At 42.9% G+C, this 22,201-nt stretch overlaps 1 protein-coding gene across 2 annotated transcripts in view; it reads right to left on the bottom strand.

Moving 5' to 3' along the window:
* Window positions 1–22,201, bottom strand: part of DPH6 (diphthamine biosynthesis 6) — a 295,479-nt gene that overhangs the window by 10,609 nt on the left and 262,669 nt on the right. The window lies entirely within an intron of this gene.

Genomic DNA, 22,201 nt, shown 5'->3' with positions numbered 1-22,201 from the left:
TTTTGATAGAAACCTGTACCCCAGGTATATGCATAAACTCTTCACCTTCCAAACAGCTATCCTGGCCTGTGTTCATTATCTGTAATGTTGCATTGTGTTGGTCTGGGCCTGTAATAACATGTATCATACTGAAATATAAATTTTCCTTTAAAGAATATACTTATACCAGCACTAAATTGTATCAGCTTGAGCAGGAAATCTGGAGTACAGGCAATACGTTGCCCGCCCCCCCCCCTTTCTTATGTCTGATTTACAACTGCTTATCACCGTGCATAGTCCCAAAGCACTGGCTGGTATTGAGATCACCTGGCACAGATTTGCAAACTCTGAGGGTGGCAATGTAAGGTCTTCAGGTGAAAGCTAGGAACTTTGCTAGGGCAGTTTTTGGAACACTCTGTCTTTGCTTTCTGTAAATCAAGGACTTTTCTCCAGGGCCGTCAATCTGGCACCTTTCACAAGTGTTAAATTCACTTAATTCCCTCCCCCCCAATAAGCTGTCATGAGACATACTGAAGCAAATATGTCCTTTAGAGTATACACATGGACTCTGCTGTAACAGTGTCTGTTAAGTGATCTGACATCCCAGGATGATTAAAAAAATAATATTCAACATTTGCTGCATTTCTTTATTTACTCTATGCCAAGCAGGCTCAAGATTGGAAATACCTGACTGGAGAGCCAGAGCTGGGGTCTTTCAATTATTATCATTACTTCAACCTTAGACAGTGGAGGCTCGAGACACATACATACATACATACATACAGTGGCTCGTGGCAGGTAAAATAAGTAAAATCGCGTTAAAACAATTTTAAAACCCCATTAAAACCACCCTTGGTGGCAACAACCATTCCTCCCACAACAGACCCCTTAAAAATGCCTCAGGGGGAGAAACTGGGGTAGCCCCATTAACTGGTTGGCTCCAGGAGGGGCCCAGATCTTCCTTGCTCTGGTCTCAATCAAATACCTGGCAGCAGGCCCTCTGAAATTGAGCTAGTTCTGTCAGTGCCCTCAGCTCTTCTGGGAGCTCAGTCCATCAGGTTGGAGCCTGAACCGAAAAGGCCCTGGCCCTGGTCGAGGCCAAGGAAACCTCCCGTGGGCCAGGCACCTCCAATAGATCCACACTCGCAGAGCAAAGTGCCCTGTGGGGGGCATAAGGAGAAACGTGGTCCCACAGATATGTGGGGCCCAGGCCATGGAGGCCTTAAAGGTTAAAACCAAAACCTTGAGCCTGATCCGGGCTGCAACTGGCAACCAGTGTAGCTGCCTCAACACAAGCTGGATATGAGTCCTCTAAGCCAGGGGTTGTCAACCTGTGGTCCTCCAAATGTTCATGGACTATGCTGGCAGGGGCTCATGAGAATTGTAGTCCATGAACATCTGGAGGACCACAAGTTGATTACCCCTGCTCTAAGCTGTTCCTGTGAGGACACTAGCAGCTGCATTCAGCACTAGCTGCAATTTCCAGGGACAAGGGTAGGCCTGTAACAGCGAGTTACAGAAGTCCTGTCTGGAGGTGACTGTTGCATGGACGACAATAGCCAAATAATCTGATGACAGAGAGGTTTCTATTAGCCTCGTTTGGTGCTGATGGAAAAATGCCGTGTGGGCTACCCCTGTGATCTGGGCCTCCATGGACAAGGAGGCATCCAGGATCACACCCTGATTCCTGGCTGAAGGCGAGATGTTAAGCTGTACCCCAGCCAGCATTGATAAAGGCAATTCCAGGTACGTCACCTTCCTGCTCAGCCACAGGACCTCCGTCTTGGAGTGATTGAGTTTCAGGTGACTCTGCTCTAACCATCTAGCTATGGTTTTCAAACAACTGCCAGATGTAACTGAGGGAGAGTCCAGGCGGCTATTTATCAGGAGATAGGGCTGGGTATCATCTGCATATTGGTGACAACCCAGCCAATAGCTCCAGACCAGCTGGGCCAAAGGGCGCATAAAGATGTTGAATAGAGTGGGGGAGAGAACCACACCCTGAGGAACCCCACAAGGGAGTTGATAGGGCTGCAACAACACCTCCCCCACTGCTACCTTCTGTGTTTGGTTCCAGAGATGGGTGCACAGCCACTGTAAAGCTGTCTATCGAATCCTGGCCCGTGAGACGGCTAGCTAACAGCTTGTGGTTGACCTAACATCTAGCTAACATCACAAGGATAGCTGAACCTCCTTAATCCATCTGGCACTGGAGATCCATCTGGCACCAAGGTGACCAGCACCGTCTCCACCCGTGGCCAGGCCAGGACGGAAGCCATACTGGTATGGGTTGAGCAATGAAGTTTCCTCCAAGAATGCCAGGAACTGGTCTGCAATGGTCTTTTTAACTACTTTACCCAGAAATGCAAGTTGTGAAACTGGTTCCAGCAATGGTTCCAGCAATGGTTTCTTCAGCAGAGGGCACTGGTTTCTTCAGTGCACCATGGATATATGACCATTCATTCTACAGCATTTCAAAACTACAACTATTCTCTTTCTTTGGTGGTCAGTATGTATAATCTCTTTATACAGGATAGATGGCTGAAAATCAGGAGACTATGTGCAGAATGATCCAAGTATAACATATGCTGCTTCCCTATGATTTCACTCTTGTATTGTCGAGCAGTTCAGTGAACTCAGGGTGAACTCAGGATTCCTACATTGACATCTAAGACTCTGTGGAATCATATTGGTTCTCCATACTTGTTCTCATTTACAGGCAGTTTTGTTCCATGTAACCATGTCTCTCTCCAGTCTCTATTGTCAGGTTGGCAACTGGCCATGCATTTGTAAAGATGTTAAAGAACTCTGCTAGGAATGACAGTGGGGGGGGGGGGGAGAAAGCATTACAAAAGGAGAAGAATAAGAATAAGAAGGAGAAGGAGAAAAAGAAGAAGACCAGTAAATCCAAATGAAGGAAAGGAAGAAGGAGGTTCTTAAATGAAGAAAATAGCCTGGCATCTGTCCTTCAGAGACGCATGAAATCTTCAGACAAACACCTAAGATCACAAAATGAAAACAGATTTCATAGATAGCATATTCATCTGAGCGGTTATACTGCCTAAAGGTTGACATATACCATACACGGCATTTTAAGATGGTCCTGAGAATCAGAACATATACCTATTTACATTATGCTGGATTATGATTATTTTGTTGCGTTATGATAATTGGACAAAATCTTAGAAATTCACTGATAAGAAAAGTAATAAGAACTGGGGTGGAAGGGCAATTGCTTTTAATGACAGGTACATGATCCAAGGTGTTCAAAGGTCCCCAGTGGGCAACAAATGAATAGGTGAGAATATAAACAATGTTTTCAAGGTTCTACCCTAGATGTCAGCTACTTGGTGTGAGATCTCACAAGCAGGCTGCTGGCCTTGGGAGTTATTTGCATTTCAGATTCATGATTTTGCCAACACATTACAGAAAACTTAAACTAGGACTATAGCTACAAGCTTGTAGAATTAAGTCTTCTCCAAGTCTGTAAACCACACGCAGTGACAAAAGCACTGGCTGAACATGTTAAGTATGCGATTCATTCACTGTAGATCATTTCTATTGATCCAGCTTTGACTTCTCAGAACAGTTTAATCACAGCTGCCTGGAAGAGGGTAATGGATGGCTCAGGGGATTAGTTATAGGATACACACTGTCCCATTCTTAGGTCACTGGTTCAATCCCACAACCAGCTTGGCAATTACTAGAAGTCATTATTGCTGTACCTGGTGACTTATGTGAAATAAACTGGTGAAATTTCATTCCAGTAACCCATGAAAGGAGGCAAAACCCAAAGAACATAACTATAATCAATACTAAAGATATGATGAATGACTGCATTCAATTATGGTTCACAAATATATTTGTGCAGTGAACAAAAGATAGCTGGGTGTCAGAAGAGTTGCCATCCCCTCATTTCTTAGGTTGTCTATGCACCATTTCATTGAGTCCCACCATCTTCTGGCATTACTCAAGCAATCATACTCTCTTGAGAGGCCACACATCGAATTGTTGAGATGGCCCTTCAGTGTAGTGAAGAGTCAGATACAATACAGCTAGCTAGAGGGCTGCAGTAGTTGATTCCCCTCCCTGTTTAGCCACACCATGATTACCTTTTATGTACTTCGGTGGCACAACCTGGACAGTGGCACAACTGTCAAAGCATGGGGAGGAAAAGGGGGTGGAGCTGAGGATGCCTTCAGTCGTGCAACACCCAAATAAGAAGTATCCTGGGACAAGTCAGATAATTGTCAGATAGTTGTCAGATAATTAATGCAATTAAGGCAATAATAAGTTTATACTGTCTTGGAAGAAAAAACGAGTTAACTGCTTATGTCAGAATTCCCACAGGTTTGACATCTGTGAAACAATGTGGATAAGAATAAATGCATATTTCAGGAACACACTACTTGCATTGTGCTCACCAGAACAGCATTTTCAGCTTCTGAATTCTGAGAGCAGGTCTTCAGCAAAGGATATAAGCAGCACTTAGTTCTGTCTGATATTGGATTTATGAAACGAAGGATGCTTTGAGTGGAAACTGATGTGATGTTCTAATCACTTTAAGAAACATGAAGGGTTACTGATGGAGAGGTGACCTTTATCAGGGCAAAGAAGATTTCCCCATAAAAAAGAAGGCCAAGCTGTGAGGCACAGTGAAACACTGTTTTGATTTATCCTTGTACCTGTTTTGGTGTGTATGTGTGTGTGTGGGGGGGTACCATCATGACCCATGGCCACAGCATCAAGCTTTAATAACACTAGTACTGCTGGAGGGAAATAAAGCATCCAATAAGATATGTCAGTTTCAAAATGAAGCAAGATGTCCATCCTCTAAACCAATCTGTTGGTCATCACTGATACTCTATGCCATAGGCCTTAACTTGTCAGTGCGTATTACACCTTCTTCATTAAAGAACATGTCAGCAAGAAGAAGACTCCAAAACCTTCTCTAGCTGTATAATGAGTTTTCGTGGTCTTATTTCCAATAATAATAAGAAATTTTAATAGCAATTTGATTTTTAAAAAATCTCTTTAAGAAGCTTTAAAAAACTTATACAAATGTAAATTAAAAAATAAGACTGGCTGTATCAACTTTACTTCACTATATTTATGTTATCTAAGTAAAGCAAACATATACACATCCTGCCATCCTTGAAACTAGACGAAAGAAGAATACCTGTGATACCGAATATATGTTATTAAGCTTTCTTCCACTTAATTTACCCGCAGAAGCAAAAAACATTTTTAATGCCACAACTGTGGCAAGACTATTAATTAATTGCCCAGAATTAGAAGCAAGAAGACACACCTGGAATAACAGATTGGTTGGACAAAGTTGCTGGGTTGAGTAAGATGGCAAATCTGACAAGTTTAGTAAATAAAAGACTTCTGGAAGAATTCCAGAAACACTGGCAACCTTACTTGGACATCGTGAATAGGTAGTTCTAAAAATGTATTAGTATATACATCAAGGTGGAGAATGTATTATTCTAATGTTTTTCTGTTCTATCCTTTAAATCTGTGCTTTAAAACTAATAAAAATATTAATACAAAAAGAAAGAATACCAGCCAAAACCACAAATTGGAAGGAGGGGGAAAAAGAATAACGATGGCTGTCTAAATAAAGAACTTTTCCAAGTGTCAATATTGAAAATGTCTCTCTCTATATAACTATTAATAATATAATATTGGGGCTTTGTCAGAAAGAGGTCTGGTGCTTTACTCTCGTTTTCAATAATCAATTTTTTTTCATCAGTGAGAAAGCTCCTAAATTGTGCTTCAAATGAGTACGCTTCCACTCTTTCGGAAATTAATCAGGTTCTTCAAATATTCAAATGGCAAAAGGCTCAGCTTTATAACGGAGACTCAAAATTGTCATAATACAGTTATTTGGAATGAGTCCAAACATGTTTGAAAATGCACTTTTAATGCACTTTAGAAGTATTTTCCTGTTTTCCACAGGAAATATAGCTGCAAAAGCATATTACAATCCATCGGGTGTGGAGTGGACATGCACAGGTCCTTTGGATGTGTGCAGTCACCAAATTGTCCGAACAGAAGCAAGACATGTATTTTGCATATTGTACTGCTTTGGTATGCATGGAGCAGAATTCCGAAAACCTGGGTTTTTCATGTACCTGTTCAAGCTGAAAATAGGTGTGTTGTCCATTCAGACCATGTGGCAACAGTGCATCTAAGGAAGCCTGGGGGAAGTGCATGTTCTCAATAAGTGTGATGGCTGGGATCCTAGTGTACATGGACATAACATCTCAAAAGGACTGCGGTATCATGAAGAGCAGAAAGTCACCACTTGAAATCTCACCGGAGACACAAGCTGACAGCACAATGTTTACTTCTAAGGAAGTCTCAACAATGTTTGCTCAGGACTGCAAGCAGCTGACTTGCATTCTCAACTCTACACACTGCTGCACATGCAATATGAGGACAAAAATCTAGGCACACAGTGCTACCAGAACACCTGAAATGTGTTATACAGAAGCTAAGTTTTATTAAAGAGACTACAAGGGCAAATAAGTGAAATCAATCACGCACACCTCTCCAACGTGACCCAGTAAAACCAAGTTTGGTATTTACTGTGCAAGTAATAGAGTTAGTGGATAAAGTATAGGAAAGAAAACTCTTTGAATATAATAATCATATGGATGTCTTAGCAGAATTATTATGTAGAATAAACTAATCTTTGTAATGGCTTATTTAAAGTTTTAGCAACTAATTTAGGTAAATGCTGTATTTTCAAACAATCCGTAGCTATGGATCTCGATTACAAATTATTGCTTTCTCCTTCTAGTGTGAGTAATAAAGCAAAATATTAAAGCAGTAAACTTTTCCTTCAAAATATAGTGCTTGGTTATTTATTTTCCTATGCTCCGTTTCTCTCCAGGGAAATCTGGAAGTTTTAAATCCATTGATCCCTCCTCACACTTTCACAATTTGCCTTTTCCTTGGTATCTGCAATAAGTTTCTGTTTGCCAGTCAAATCCCAGAGATTTGTTTGCAAATGATAAATCCTATTGTTGTTTCATCTTAAACTAGTGGCCAGTATTTTATTTAAAGGAACCCCTCTCATAAAGTGCTTTATTCCAAAGGCAGGCCAAAGATTTACAATATGCTAAACTGGGCAAAAACTCTCTAGTAATCAGCAACAATACATTTTACACTCTATCATAATAATTTTTCTGCCTCGGTGTCGATAAAACTTTCCCTCCTTTTTACAATGGTTTACAACTTAAATAATTTAATACAACAGTTGTTATATTTTTATTGCGGGCTTATAAAACTTGTGCTATAAGTCTCTTCCATGCAATATATTAGCCAAAAAATGACAGAGGAGATGGGTAGCTACTGATTACTAAAACTATAATTCAGGCTTGAAGTTCTGAAGACGTTATAAATGGCTCTTGCTTCACTTGCACACTTTAGATGTGTCTTTCAAATGAACTGCCTGCCTCTTGGTGTTCAATCTCTCTGCATCTATTACTGCCCTGGTGTATATATTATAAACAAAGAGGTGTGCACATTTCAGACAACACACATAGTAGCACAATATTGTAGACAAGAAGAATAGGGAAACTTGGACACCCTTGAGAAACCCTTATTAAAATACATGGGAGTAGCCCAGTATATGATCCCATGCAAATCTTAAGTCATTTCCATAACTATTGCCAGGTCACCCAAATGTCCAGTCCCTGCAGCCTTGTGTAGGGGGTTCATGTGATTAACCATAGAAGAAAATGTTTCTAATGAAAATGATGATGATTTATTGTACTTATGTTTCACCCTTCCTCTTTGGCATTACACTGGTATGCAACAGAGCTCTATCTTTCCTAGGTACTGAGGACCTTTCACTCATGTTCTCTTATTAAAATGATAATCATAAGGAGTGAGGAAATTACTTTATCTGGACATTATCTGGCAGTTCTATCTGGCAGTCCTAACTAGGGTTGTGCGATTCGGCCGCCAAAGCGGCCGATCTGTCCGGGTGCAGCCAGCGCCGCGCCGCGGGGGGGGGGAGGGCGGTGCCGGCAGCGGCGTGACAGCGGGCGCAACCACGCAGGCGCGGAACTCCACGCCTGCGTGGTTGCGCCCACTGTCACGCCGCTGCCGGCACCGCCCTCCCCCCCCCGCGGCGCAGCGCTGGCTGCACCCGGACGGATCGGCCGCTTTGGCGGCCGAATCGCACAACCCTAGTCCTAACCATATGTATGTGGTTCTAGATTTTACTGAATTTTCAAATAAATATATAGGCACAGACTTAGTATCATCCCACAGGGTCCTTGCATAACTATATTTATAATATGTACCACCAAACAATCATAACCACTATTAAATCTCCATGGGTTGAGATGTGGACATGGATACTGGTAATGATTTGAGCTCTTTATTCAGACTCCAGCATGTTACAAGAAGTACTGAACAAAGCCAAACACCCCCCCCCCAAGAAAACCCCAAATCATATACATAAGCAAACAATGGATCTCCCCGCGAGTGTGTGCTACTGGTCAGTTTCAGTGTAAACTGACTGGATCTGGCAGACAGGATTCAGCCTGACATTGGTCAGTTACATTGTAAGCTATGATCCTGCCTTGAACCTCAAGCTTGGTCTTTGGCAGGTCTATAGACACAACTGCCACAATACTATACTCTGTCTGTCTGTCTTTCTGTCTGTGTCTCTCTCTATCATCTATCTATCTGCACCAGTGGAGGTAGGATTGCCAACCTGTAGATGGGGATTGGTGAGCTCCCAGAATTACAACTCATCTCCAGACTACAGAGATCAATCACCCCAGAAAATGGCTGCTTTGGAGGGTGGAATCCATGACATTTTACCTCACTGAGGTCCCTCCCCTCCACAAACTCTGCCATCACCAGGTTCCACTCTTGCATTTCCAGTCCAAACTGTAAATATCGATGGCTTTGGTTAGCAGGAAGATCAGACATATTTTTCAGAAACCAATGGACAAGGCATACAACCGTATTTCTTTCTCTGCGCTCAAGCCCAGATCTGCATTCAAATCTTGCTCTGACTCTCAAAGACATCTCTCCCTGTTTTGCTTGTGGACATTAGAACTTCCTCCTAAGATACTACATGCCATGTGATTATTTGTTTTTGAGTATTAGGGCAGTAGAATAACAAAAAGAACATACAATTTATCTAATGGGATTCACTGAAACACTGGTAAGAGGAACAAAATCTGCAGTATTTGAAAGGTGTAATGGTTGTGCTGGTTAAGACTAGGGATTATGACTTGACTTTCAAATAGGATATGTCACTTCTAGTGGGTCTGGTCTTGCATTCGCCATCATCTGACAATTCATCTTCCAGCCTAAAACCAGAGAGTGGCTTTTGTTAAACCCAACATTGAGATCAGATATAACAAAGTCCTGGTGACTCTATTGTGCAAGTTTTTTTTTTGTGTGAAATCACTATCTTATAATCAGATCGTCTATCAGAGTTTCATCAACAATGGAAGACATCCAGAGCCTGTATGTGCACCAGAAAATGCCAATCAATATGGAGCCCTGGTTCAGCAAATGGATCTCTTAACAGTTTAATAAAACAGTGATCCTTACATAGTCTTTCTATCAAAGTTTCTAGGGGGAAAATGGAGAATATTAAATGCACTAGGACAGGAAAAGATGTGCTCCATTTGCTCTGCAATGATAATCTTTTACAAAAGAGGATTTTTATTATTAATTCTTTGCCTTCTGGGGATATTATAATTTCTAGAATGTAGAAAATGCCTTAAGCACAAGCAATTTGCTGAGCTAGACTGAATTTCAAAATGTTTCAAATGAGCTGATAAACAACTGCATAATTAGCCATTATTAGATCAAGACTGCACAATACATATATCCAGCTGAGACAGCCAGTGGATAGGGAAATTGGGGATATTGTTTTAAAAAAACTAAAAGCCAGTGTTCTAGTTCCACTTCTTACATTTTCCTTAGAAATGCAGATTATTCTATCAACTAAACCCTTGGGGTCTTAATCATTAAACACATACTTCTTGTATGAATAATGAGGAGTTTATGGGCTGAATATAACCCATACGCTAAAGTGATTAGATTGAAGCCTTTTCTATCCTCTCTTTTTTCACTCTCAACATATTTCACTACACATATATGCATGCAAACAGTTTCTTTCATCACAGAGCCAAGGCTTCCCTTCTTCCTTTTGGCGTACTGACCTAGATTCACCTGCCATGTCCTTAAATTTTGAGGTCTTTGTGTCCAGACACTTAGCTTCATGTAAAAGAGTGGTCAGTTCCTGGTAACTGTAAAAATAACTAAACAAATGCATTTTTTCACATAATAGTTATAAATAGGATGCGTTTTGTCAGTTATTTTCAGTCTGCCAATTCAGACGGTCTCCTCAAGACCTACTCTATTATATTTTAATTGCTTATCGTCATATTCCAATCATTGAATTAAGGCCTCTTACACTGATTGGCTAACCTGGTGTTATGACTGCCAACCTTTAGGTGGAGCCGAGAGATCTCTCAGAATTATAACTGACTAGCCAGAAAGCCCATTGCAACCAGGAATACAATGGGCGCTAGGACCCAGGGGACACCGGGAGGTGCAGATCTCTCTGTGTCTCTCTCCCTCTCACAGCGTGTCTGTTGGTGTGTCTCACAGCAGGAGGCATAGCAAGTAATCAGGGCTGATTTGTAGGAGGGAAGCAGGGCTGGTCTGCAGTTTGGGGCAGCTCTCTCTGTGTGTCTCTCTCTGTGGCAGCAGGAGCCATAGCAAGTAATTAGGGCTCATGCTTAGGAGGGAAGCAGAACTGGTCAGCGGCTTGGGGCAGCTCTCTCTGTGTCTCTCTCTGCCTCCCTTGTAGCAGGAGCAATAGAAGGGAATGAGGGCTCATGTTCGGGCTGGCAGGGCTCTGTGTGTGTCTCTCTGTTTCTGGCATGGCTGAGAGGAACATGGCTAGCATCCAGGGAGGGAGGCCGGGAGCTGTAGGGGCAGGGCGTTGCTGGCTGCACCCTGATTGGCCCTATTCCAACTCGGACAGCCACGTTCCACCCTCCAGGCTGTTTCACAAATATATAGAGGAACAATGGATAAAGATATGCAGAGAAAAATGGCTGTTTTGAATAGCGTAGATTCTGTGGCATTAAAATCCATTGAAGTCCTTCCCCTTCCCCAGACTTTCCATCAAATTTCCATGAACTTGCAAACCCAGAGTTATCAACCCTTCCTGGTACATCACTGGGAATGTATCATGACTCAGAGAAATTAAGACAATTGGTAGTCAAGTTTTTGTGAGGGAAAGGAAAATTGTTAGTTTGAGATTTCCTGTTGGGAATGGAAACAGATCCTGGGATATAAAGGAATCAAGGGACAGGAAACCTCACAGTCAAGTAGACTTAAGGAATAATTCACAATATCGTTAACAGGCCAAGGAAAAAGAACCTGAAGGATGAGTAGGTAGAAGATGGGGGAAAGGGCAGTTGGTACAAGGAATTTGGGAGATAAATTATCAGAAAAGGTTCTAAAACAAAACATCACAGTGTTTAAGAACAAGCTGTATGTCAAGTGAAAAGGAGAAAGTAAAACTAGTAGATGGGTAATGGGTAATATACTTGGTGATTAAATGAAATTGGACAAAGTAGGCAGGGGCCTCAAAAGTAGGGGTGTGAAGGAACAATGGGAAGTAAAGGTATGAAAGATGAAGAGAGAAGAGGCCAAGAAAAAGTAGGACTAAACAAAAGGCCTAGAAATTGGAAACTCTGCATTGCCAAGAAGGAAGCTGGCAGGCAAGGCAAGGAACCAAGAAAGTAGGGTCTAAAACTAAATATAGATAAGTCTAAAGCCTCATTAAGTTGTCTAGCACAGTGGTCCCCAACCTTTTTTTGGCTGGGGACCGGCAGGGCAATGGCCACGCCCGCACAGCACGCATGCGTGGTCGCGGCCGCACATTGCGTATGTGCGGCCGGGCTGCGCATGTGCACATGCGTGCTGCACGGCCGAAATCGCGCATGTGCGATAGTGCCGTGCAAGCGCGATTTCGGCCGCGCAGCACGCATGTGCGCATGCGCGGCCCTGATTCCCTCTCCCCGCCCTCCCGCAGTAAGAAGCTTCCCGGGCCGCAAGCTTGCGGCCTGGGAAGTTTTTTACTGCGGGGGGGGGGGGGGGCGGGGAGTGGGAACCGCGGCCCGGCGCCCTGGCCTTCGCGGCCCGACACCGGGCCGTGGACCGCAGGTTGGGGACCACTGGTCTAGCACAGAAAGGTAGCACATCTCCTCATTACACTGTTATCCTGTCCTTCTTCCAAGGAGTTTAGGGGAAGTAGACTTCATTCTCCCCCTGCCCCATTTGACAATGTCCGAAGAATTTGAACCCAGACCTCCCAGCCAGACTGGTGGTCTAACCACGACACCACACTGCTAGGATGTAATTTGCACTATCATGCTTCATTCCAGAACTGGTTCTATTGTGGAGGTGTGACCCAGTCTAGATCTCAAGCAAGAACAGACTTAAAAATCAAACCAGTAAGGGACTGCTCGTCATCTTAGGCAGGCTGGAAGTACTCACTACTCTGGGGTCCAAAACCAGCAGTTCAAGATGGTACCACCAGCCCTCTTCTACTTTGGCTCCTTCCAGGCCCTGCTGGTTCCTCACTTTCCCCCCTGATTGTTTTCATGCCTAGGGAACATTTAGCTCTTCCAAACGTGGCTACCAGTCCTGGATTCACTTGCTGCTCTGCCTATGGATCCCCTTCCAGCTGACTTATCTGCTCTTGCCAGGGAGACAGGATCACTAGACCATAAGCTGAGAAATAATCATTGTAGAAGAAGAAGAAGAAGAAGAAGAAGAAGAAGAAGAAGAAGAAGAAGAAGAAGAAGAAGAAGAGTTGGATCTTATATGCCGCTTTTCTCTACCTGAAGGAGTCTCGAAGCGGCTTACAATTGATTTCTCTTTCCTCTCCCCACAACAGACACCCTGTGGGGTGGGTGAGGCTGAGAGAGCCCTGATATCACTGCTTAGTCAGAACAGTTTTATCAATGCTGTGGCGAGCCCAAGGTCACCCAGCTGGCTGCATGTGGGGGAGTGCAGAATTGAACCTGGCATGCCAGATTAGAAGTCCGCACTCCTAACCACTACACCAAACTGGCTCTGAAAAGACCCTACACAGAATGCTTTAAGGAGAGGGAAAGGACATAAATTGTAACACATGTCCATATTTTCAAGTTATTCTGACCATCACAGGAATTAAACATAATTTTGTATTTAAGATATGTTGCCCTTTGTCTTAATGATAAGACAACAATTCAATAAATAAAAGCTACCATACTGTTAGAGGGGAATTCTGATTTCAATGCTCTGTTATCTGTCTGAGAAGATGGAACATTCCATAATATATTGGCTTCATGTAAGTATGCGGAAGGTCTCATGGTATTGCAGAAGATCCCAAATTAGCGTTGAATTCAGCAAAGCTTTCTCTGCATCAGATGCCTGTGGTTCTTGGCATCAGAAAGAAAGTAATAAAAGGTTCACAAGGGGGGAAAACCCCCAACCAACTGGAAGGAAGAGACTCTTTTAAATTTCTTTTTCATCGGGGAAAAAGTATCTAGCACATTTATGCAGCCTGCCTGACAGAAGCAAGCAGATCTTTAAAGATTCCTAAGATCCAGGAATATCAAATAGCAATTTTTAAAACCTGTAATTAAATTTTTTGCTGATTAATCACACCAGTCAATTGAACACCGGCTGTCCTGTTCAATGGGGTTTTCCTCTCCTTGAGAATATTACATGTTATTAAATAGCAAAAGTATACATGAAAGCAATATCATTACCCATCACCTGTTGCCTGAAATAGTTAAAATCACAGTGCAGAACACTGTTACATTATAACAGACACACTGCTTCAGTTATAATAATACCATCTGGCGGCCAATTAGTCCCTAATACAATTTTATTCTTCATGGAATTTTGTAAGTAAAACGTAAAACAGTCAAAATAGTTAATTGGCCTACTGGGGAAAAGCTGCACGGCTGATCTCTTTAAGTCTGGAAAAATGGCTCTGGTGAAAGTACTGTAAGAAATTTCAGAGTTTTTTTTTAACCAATGTGAATTTAAATATTTATTTTGTATGCAAAACGACTAGCATTAACAGAATGCGGAAAAGTAACAACCACTCAAAAGTTTTTGGCATATCTAATCCTCTGGATAGTTGATGCTCTTGTAGCACATAAAAAATAAAATATTACTTGTAGTTTGATTCTGCCTAGTTTGCTTGATGTAAACATGGAGAAATCCCAATATGCCTACATTATTCTGCAAAATAAACCGTTGAAAGTTTCTGGTCCAGACAAATATCAAAACCCTCAAAAATTGGAGGACATTTGAATAAGACATTTGCTAGGACATTTTGTATACAGACTAGGTAAAATCAAACAAATGAAAGTTACCTAGTTTTCAAGGGGAATGTTAAGGATATGATTTGAAGGAATCTAAGGATGTAGAATGGCTACACTTTAAAAACACATGATGCTATATCACACCACTAAATCTAAGCAGGTATTAGCCTGGGTGTAAACTGCACGGAGCTTTTATTCCAACCCCAGATCGATTCAGTCCCTGCCCTCTACACAGAATGCGATTTCCGTTTGGATTTTGGGCAATTTATATTTTCCCTCTGCACCAAGGAGGATTGATCCGGAGTCACCCTACTATTTCTTCACCATATCCAGGAGTCCTTTTAATCCTCGACATTGGGATATTGCGGTTCAGAAAGCATGAGAAAGCACGAGAAAGCACTCCCTCCGTGGTAGAGCAGTTCTGATTGGCCAGCTGACTCCATGATACAGAAGCTCTGATTGGCTAAACCTGCGAAGCCAGCCAAGACTGTTAGGTTTTTTTTTTTAAAGAGGAAGCCCTAATTTTCTTTCTGTAGATAGAGATTTGCCTCGTGGTTATTTTTCTCTCTTCTCTGTTGTCTTCAAGCCCCCCCCCCCCCCCCCAAAGAAAGAAAGAAAGAAAGAAATAGGCTCTGTCTGGGCTTGGCTCCCTCCCCTTTTGAATTTTCCCAATCAAGTGCAGAACACTTTTCTGTTTCAGTGGGGAGGGGGGGAAGAGGAAGACCCGAGTTCAAATCAATCTGAATACAGCAGGATCCACACCGAAAAAAACAAAGTAAGTGCAGAATCAGCCCTGGTCTGGATATGTGTGAAAGACTGCCTAGAAGCCCTATGTACAGAGCAATCTGATGGCCAAACCCTTCCATTGCAGGAAACAATGTTTTGATACTGCTGATAAAGTGCATCTCCAGATTCACAGAGGTCCAGACAGGACACTGAACCAGGTGTGGATGACCTTGATTCTGCCACCCAGGGGTCTTCCTTGAGGCATTGGAGTGCCAGATGAGGCATCTCCAATGGCCCAATGATTGACCACCTGCCAACAAGAATTGGTGGTGGCTAGTCCAAAGTGTGTTTTCCCCATACGCAGGTGCTGATCCAACATGGACAGCTGTTATCCCATCCATGGAGGTGAAACCCCATCATCTACCCTCTCTGCAGCAGAAGCTGGCTCTTGGGAGCACACAGGCAAATCCAGCCTTCTGGCCCTTCCCTATTCACACCATTGGGAAGCTGCCCCTAATACCAAAGGACCAATGAGGTTCTGCACATCAACACTGTGATCCCTGCCAGTTTATTGTCCCAGGTTCCCTCCAGTAAAACTCACTCATTGTGTGTGCTTGCAGGTGTTTGTGTTTGCTGCAGATTATGAGAAGTGGGAGGTGGAAGGGCAAACCAGACAATCTCTGCAGACACAATAGCAGAGGCCCATCCTCACAATAATGCCACAGCTGTGGACACAGATGAGTGGGAGGGAAAGCCTACAGGCAGCCCATCATTCCTCCAGCTAAAGGCACAGGCTATACTCCCCAAAGCAGTAGGCAAAGGGCCTGCACCATGGAGGGAACAGCCATCCACATCAATGCGTGATTCATCCTATGACTCATCACTCATTTGCAGAAATTACAGTCTGACCAATTGCTGACTTGTGCAACTAACACATGCTTGAACCATCTCAAAGGTGGAAATTCCTAGCTCTGCAGAAACTGCTGCCCTTTCCCTTTTTCAGACGGCCAAACCATCGAGCTAAACAGAATAGGTGCCAAGGAAGGGCTCCTCATAGCTACTGCCATGGGGGGCCATGGGGGCACAGTGCAGGACAGAACCACCCCTGTACTTTTGACACTCCCTTCAGAGACCAGAGGCTCAGAGGGCTGCAGCATGTGGACCATGGGGACACCAATATAATCCCAAGCAAGCCTTGAACTTGGCCACCTGTGGACAGGGAATGGGACTACAGGTGCCCTAGTAGAAGGGAGGGCTCCAGGCTCTTGCCAGATCCACAGGCACAAGGTTCAAATCTGGCACAGCCCATTCCGCAGACCATATCTTCTTAGTGGGTGGCAATCAAGTGGGAGTGGCTGGAGAGCCATTGCAAGTGATGGTAAGCCTTTTTCAGGTGGGCACTGATGGAAAAGCTGGCAGGAGCTGGCCATCACATTCAGGGGCCTTGTGCACTCTGTGTGTGGACTACCATTGCAAGGTATCCCCCTCCCCACTGAAATGTGGCCAGGGTAGTGACAGGTGCTAGTCTCTTTAATGGTTTGTGTGTGATAGAGGAGAAGCATCACTATGTGACCTGTCCCTCTCCACCCCTATGCGAGTCACGGACACTTGGCTCAGACTCCTGAACTCATGGCTCTCATTGGTCCTGCCTGCCCTGTTGATCACCTCACACCAACACCAGAATGGGATGCTACTGTGGCATCACTACAGATGCTGCTGCCACAGCGCATGGCAATACTGCTGGGAAACATTCCCCCCATTTGGCTGTCATATACCTGTCCCCTCAGGAGGGTAAGTAGCAGTCTTACAGCTGTGCCATGACCACCCATCACAGAAGAGGTGCAGCTCAGAATCATTTTGCCTATCAACTAAGCTTTCTGAAGGAAGAGTTAGATGCATCGTCAATAAATACATTTCTACATCTCAGGGTCCAACTGAGCTGTGGTGGCTCATATAATATGTGTGACTTCCTTAAATTATTTTGAAAAAGATCTAAATAGGAACTATTACCTTTCTATCTTAAATGTTAAAGCTCCAGATGCGTATAAATATTTCAGTCATTTTGCACATCTAATTTTTTAAAATAGAACTTGGTGGAAAACCTAACTTTGACCTGAGAAGTACCTAAGCCATATGAAAGACATATTATATATATTCTGGTCTCTATATAAAACAGGACAAATGTTGTTGAACAAAAAACTGCCCCAAAAGAAATATCCAAGATATCTTTAGATGTTCATCACTTGATTTATTTCCCCTCTAAGAATTTCTAGGAAACTTTATATTATTAAGAGACAAGCTCTGTCTCTCTGATATATCCATTAGCTGCTGCAGATAATTTGGATCAGTTGAAATAGTAGTCATTAAAAGCAACTAATTCACAAATGAAATACTTATGGGATATAGAATGTTAAAGACATAGCGTATTTTTGCATATTATCCCCTGACATAGTAACTGAGAACTTAGAATATTAGATGGATCTCCTCAAGGAAGAGGAAAAATAAATGCTTTTACAGTAGCTACAAAGCCTAGGAAGATGTTTTACATTTTTTTTTTCAGGATACAGACAAACCATTAGGTTGTTTATTTTTTATCAGTTCTCTGTTCACCTGACCCAACTGTGTATTACTATTATAAGGCTACCACAGAAAGAAATGTTTGCTTGGATCCAGGATCTATGATAAAAGATGTAAAATGCTCCTTATTTTTAAAGAACATGGCATCCCATTCAGCTCTATTACTTGCACACCACATTGCATACTATCCAGCTCTACCACTTGATAACACTAGCACCTATAGCTTGCGAGTGTAAGGCCAGCATCAACTGCTGATGGACTATGCCCATTTTAATAGCACCATGATAATGGTCTCTTGGCTTCTGCTAGTCATGCCTGGATGCCGCAGCAAATAGGTGAGCAAATCCAAGACTTTATTCTATCAATGGACATACAGTCAGCATTGATTTTATTTCTTGCATGTGCATGGTAGTCAATGAAATCCAACATGGCACTTAAAGGGAAAAAAATGACCCTTTAGCATGACTAATGCCATTTTATAATGCTCCTGGCTCTGCTTGCTTAGGAATGAACTCCTGTACCCTCAGAGCTGGCAGAATAGCTGGAAGCTTCAGAAGCAGCTTCAGCTGGCTGAGCACAGCTTCTAACCAGTAGATAAAGAATGGGAGGAAATATTTTTAGACACATGCAGTACACTAGGAGCTACACCAGCATACTTCTGCAGATAGTTGGATGGTATTTTGTTGCCGTGCTTTGTAACTGGTGGCCTGAAGGTGATGTAAAGATGACATGAACTGGAGTATAAACGCAAGGTGTCACTGGAGAAGAATGCTTTTGTTGCTCTCATATCCAGAAGGATTCTTTGGTCATGGCACAATAAAGCTGTCTTACAATTTTTTTACTGTCTTGGTGTGACTAATGGATTAAGAACTACTCATTTGGGCCCCAGATATTTCATTGTTGCACCATCTATCGGGAGTGTCTCTGTGTCTCAGTGACAGAGCATCTGCTGGGCATGCAGAAGGCCCCAGGTTCAATCCCTGGCATCTCCAGTGAAAGGATGAGGCAGTAGGTGATGTGAAAGACCTCAGCCGAAGGCCATAGAAAGCCGCTGCCAGTCTGAGTAGATTACGCTGATTTTGATGGATCAAGGATCAGATTTGGTATAAAGCAGCTTTGTATGCGTATGCTGGCTTGTTCAGTTAAATTTGGTCACATAACCTGGGGATTTTGGAAGACTTTCAGGTACAAATGATGGGAAGGGAATGGGAAAAGCCTGCTAGTTGGCTAGCAGCAGTGGCATGACATCTAGTTGCTTTGTTCTCCTAATGCTGCACAGGTAATTAAAGAGGTATGACCCAAAGGGTTCTTGTCCTTCTGCACTTAGCCTCAGGGCTGCAGTTTCAAGCTGGCAAAATCAGTCAGGAGAGAGGCAAAGACCTATTCTGTCCTCAGATGGCTCCTTTGTCCCTTTTTCTTGCTTATTTCTCTTTTGTATTATGAGCTGCTTTGGTTCCCCCATTGGGGAGGAAAGTGGGAAGCCAATAAATAAATAAATAAATGCACATAAAAAAACTGCCAGCTTAAAGTGGTTATAGAGCACTGACTCATGCCTCCAAAATCATGGGATCTAGGGGGCAGCTCATGCTTCTGTTTTTGGTGCTTCTTTAAGGTTGCCTTTGAAGACAAGGGAGAATAACCAGTCTACTACAGGAATGACACATATGCTCTGAACAGAATCTTTGGTGCTTAGAGCACTGGAGTCCTTTTGCTGAAGACATTACTCCAGACTGACATTCAGCTAAGGTTGTCATCCCTGGACTGAGAAATTCTTGGAGATTTCAAGGTGCAGAATGAGGAGGGCTGGGCTTAGTTAGCAAAGAGACCTCAGAAGGATATATCACCATAGAATCCACCCATTCCCTCCCCCCCCTCCCCGAGGAACTGATCTCTGCAGAGCTCAGTTGTAACCCTAGGATATCTTAAAGCCCAACATGGTAACCCTATGTTAGGTTGGTAACCCTACATTCTGCTTTCTTTTCCTCTGCCACTATGGTTACCCTACTGCCCCCCCTTCATTGCATATCTTTATCTGTTCCTTGCCCACTGACATGACACTATTTCAATCATTTTAATATTGCCTTTCTAGCCAGTCCAGGTTTCCAAGGCAGTGAACATTGAAGACATTAAAACATCTGAATAACTAAAAACAAGTTTAAAATAATAAAACAATTCAATAAAAGCACCAGCATTTCTCAAAGTCCTTTCATTCTGTCTTTTTCATTCATCCTGCAGTGTTGCGTAACGTTATACTGTTTTATATTATTTTCCTTTTGATAGTCTCATTCCATATCTATTGTTAACTTTATTGAATTCTATTTTTACTCTACAGCCTTTTCTGCTTCCCTTCCGTCCCCACCGTTAGCACAGCCCCCAACCAATCTAGATCCCCTGGTGTATTTTTGTGGCAGTCAGCTGAAACCACTTCAGCTAAAGTCTACCACCAAGAATTCCATGGGGCTGAGTGACTGAAATGCTTGGCAAGCAGATGGCCTTAAGAAAATGATTAATTTAGAGAGCCATTGCTCTTGTGAACGCTTTTTATACACTAGGTTATCAATATAAAGGGGAGGAGGATAGTTTGAATCTGTATTGTAAATTTTCAGTGAAGACTTCTGGAATCCTGGCTAATGGTCTTTCTCAGTGCTCTGAGCAATTAAAAGATACCCAGGAAGAATTTTTTAATTAAAAGAAATAAACCCACTCATAATATTTCATACTAAAAGAACACTATGTTGCCATTTTATATAAATTGTCTCATTTTGCCATCCACATTTCCTTTTTTGTGCTCCACGTTTCAGTGACTTCTTATCTCCCATTGCTACAGGCTATTAAACAGCGGAAGGGAAGCTCAGTTTAAGTGAAAAGGTAATGAAACAGGTAAAATCACACAAAAAGGAAGTTAAATGGTTAGAGGCACTGCTACAAGCCTTGCTGCAGGGGGATCTGCCACATGTTTTCCCATTACACAATCCTCTATGCATGCTTTCCATCTCATGGGTTTTGAGAAATGCATGGTGAACATTGATTAAGGAATGATTGAGTATTTTATTGCCTTTATTTGGTATTTCATTGGCACTGGCTAAAGTGGGGTACCTAAGCAATACAAGCAAGCAAAAAGCTTCAAGCCACCCCATGAAACTGCAGTTCCTGAACAGGAGTTATGAAGTTGACCAAAGAAGAAACTTTAAGATCAGATGATTCAAAAGACAGCAGAATGTAAACCTAGCTGCCTGAAGGCCTTATGCAAAATTAATGAAGCAGATGCAATTAATATCAAATATGCAGAACATTTAGCCTTTAGGTAGTGATATCACTCCAGTCTATTGTGGATACAACATCTCTCAGACACTGAATGGTTTTTCAGTTTCCAGTATCACATGACACCTACCAAATCTCTTGCACAACCTTGATGAAACCTATCTCCTATACTGCAGAGTTCTGCTTCTTCACCCTGGTACTGCATCTGTTTTTATTTTTCACAAAGGAAACTAGCATAATATGAAGAAACAGGCTAGGGAGGACTGGCCGCTTAACCTACAGGAAAACTGGCCAGCAGAACCCTGCTCTAGAGCCCCACCGGTGGGCAGGTACAAGCAGAGTCATATTCCAGAAACACTGAAGTACCATAGAGTAACGATCCCTAACCTGTGGGCCGTGGACCACATGTGGTCCTTTGACTAATTGGAGGTGGGCCCCGAAGAACACCTTCTCTCCCCCCCCCAACCCTTTACAACACACTTTGGGTGTCATTGTCTCCCATCACTCCCAGATGGGACTATCTCGTTGCAGAGAAACAAGCTCAGGGTTCCCATTGATTTGTCATTGTCATGAGTTAAAATTTCCATGAAAATAAAATGTTCCTTATGCTCATTGTTGTGGCATAACTGTATCTTATTTTGAAGAGATGTTTAAACATTACCATAGCGATCAGAGAGCGTTAGGGCAGTGGTTGAGATTAGAGGAGTAAACTACCCCCCCCCCCCGGGCCTCAGTAAAAGGCGTTAAGTGGTCCCCGGCGTTGAGTGGTCCCTGGTGATAAAAAGGTTGGGGACCACTGCCATAGAGCAGGGGTAGTCAACCTGTGGTCCTCCAGATGTTCATGGAATGCAATTCCCATGAGCCCTTGCCAGTGTTTGCTGGCAGGGGCTCACGGGAATTGTAGTCCATGGACATCTGGAGGACCACAGGTTGACTACCCCTGCCATAGAGTACACTTGCAGGATTAGTTTTGGACAGGACAAAAAGTACTCGAATCAGTGTTGATTCCGACACTTCTTGGACACTTCCAGTACAAATTGCACTTCCCCTTAAGTTAAATTGCCCAAATCAGCCTTGGCTGAGTCGCCAAACTGCAATTCAGAAGCGATTCAGCTGTGCAGACATCGGGCAGTTTCAAGGGACCAACATTTTCCATTTCCTGCTATTCTGGGTCTGGCGAAATCCGGGCCAGGGAAGGGTGCTTCAGGCCAAATCGATTCGGCCAGGATCTGAAATGCTCCAATTTTTTTTTTTGTACACGCCTGCCA

Source organism: Paroedura picta, chromosome 2 (genome assembly GCF_049243985.1).
Source record: "Paroedura picta isolate Pp20150507F chromosome 2, Ppicta_v3.0, whole genome shotgun sequence".
In the NCBI taxonomy this organism is placed as follows: Eukaryota; Metazoa; Chordata; class Lepidosauria; order Squamata; family Gekkonidae; genus Paroedura; species Paroedura picta.
This window is presented reverse-complemented; position numbering and strand designations above follow the sequence as displayed.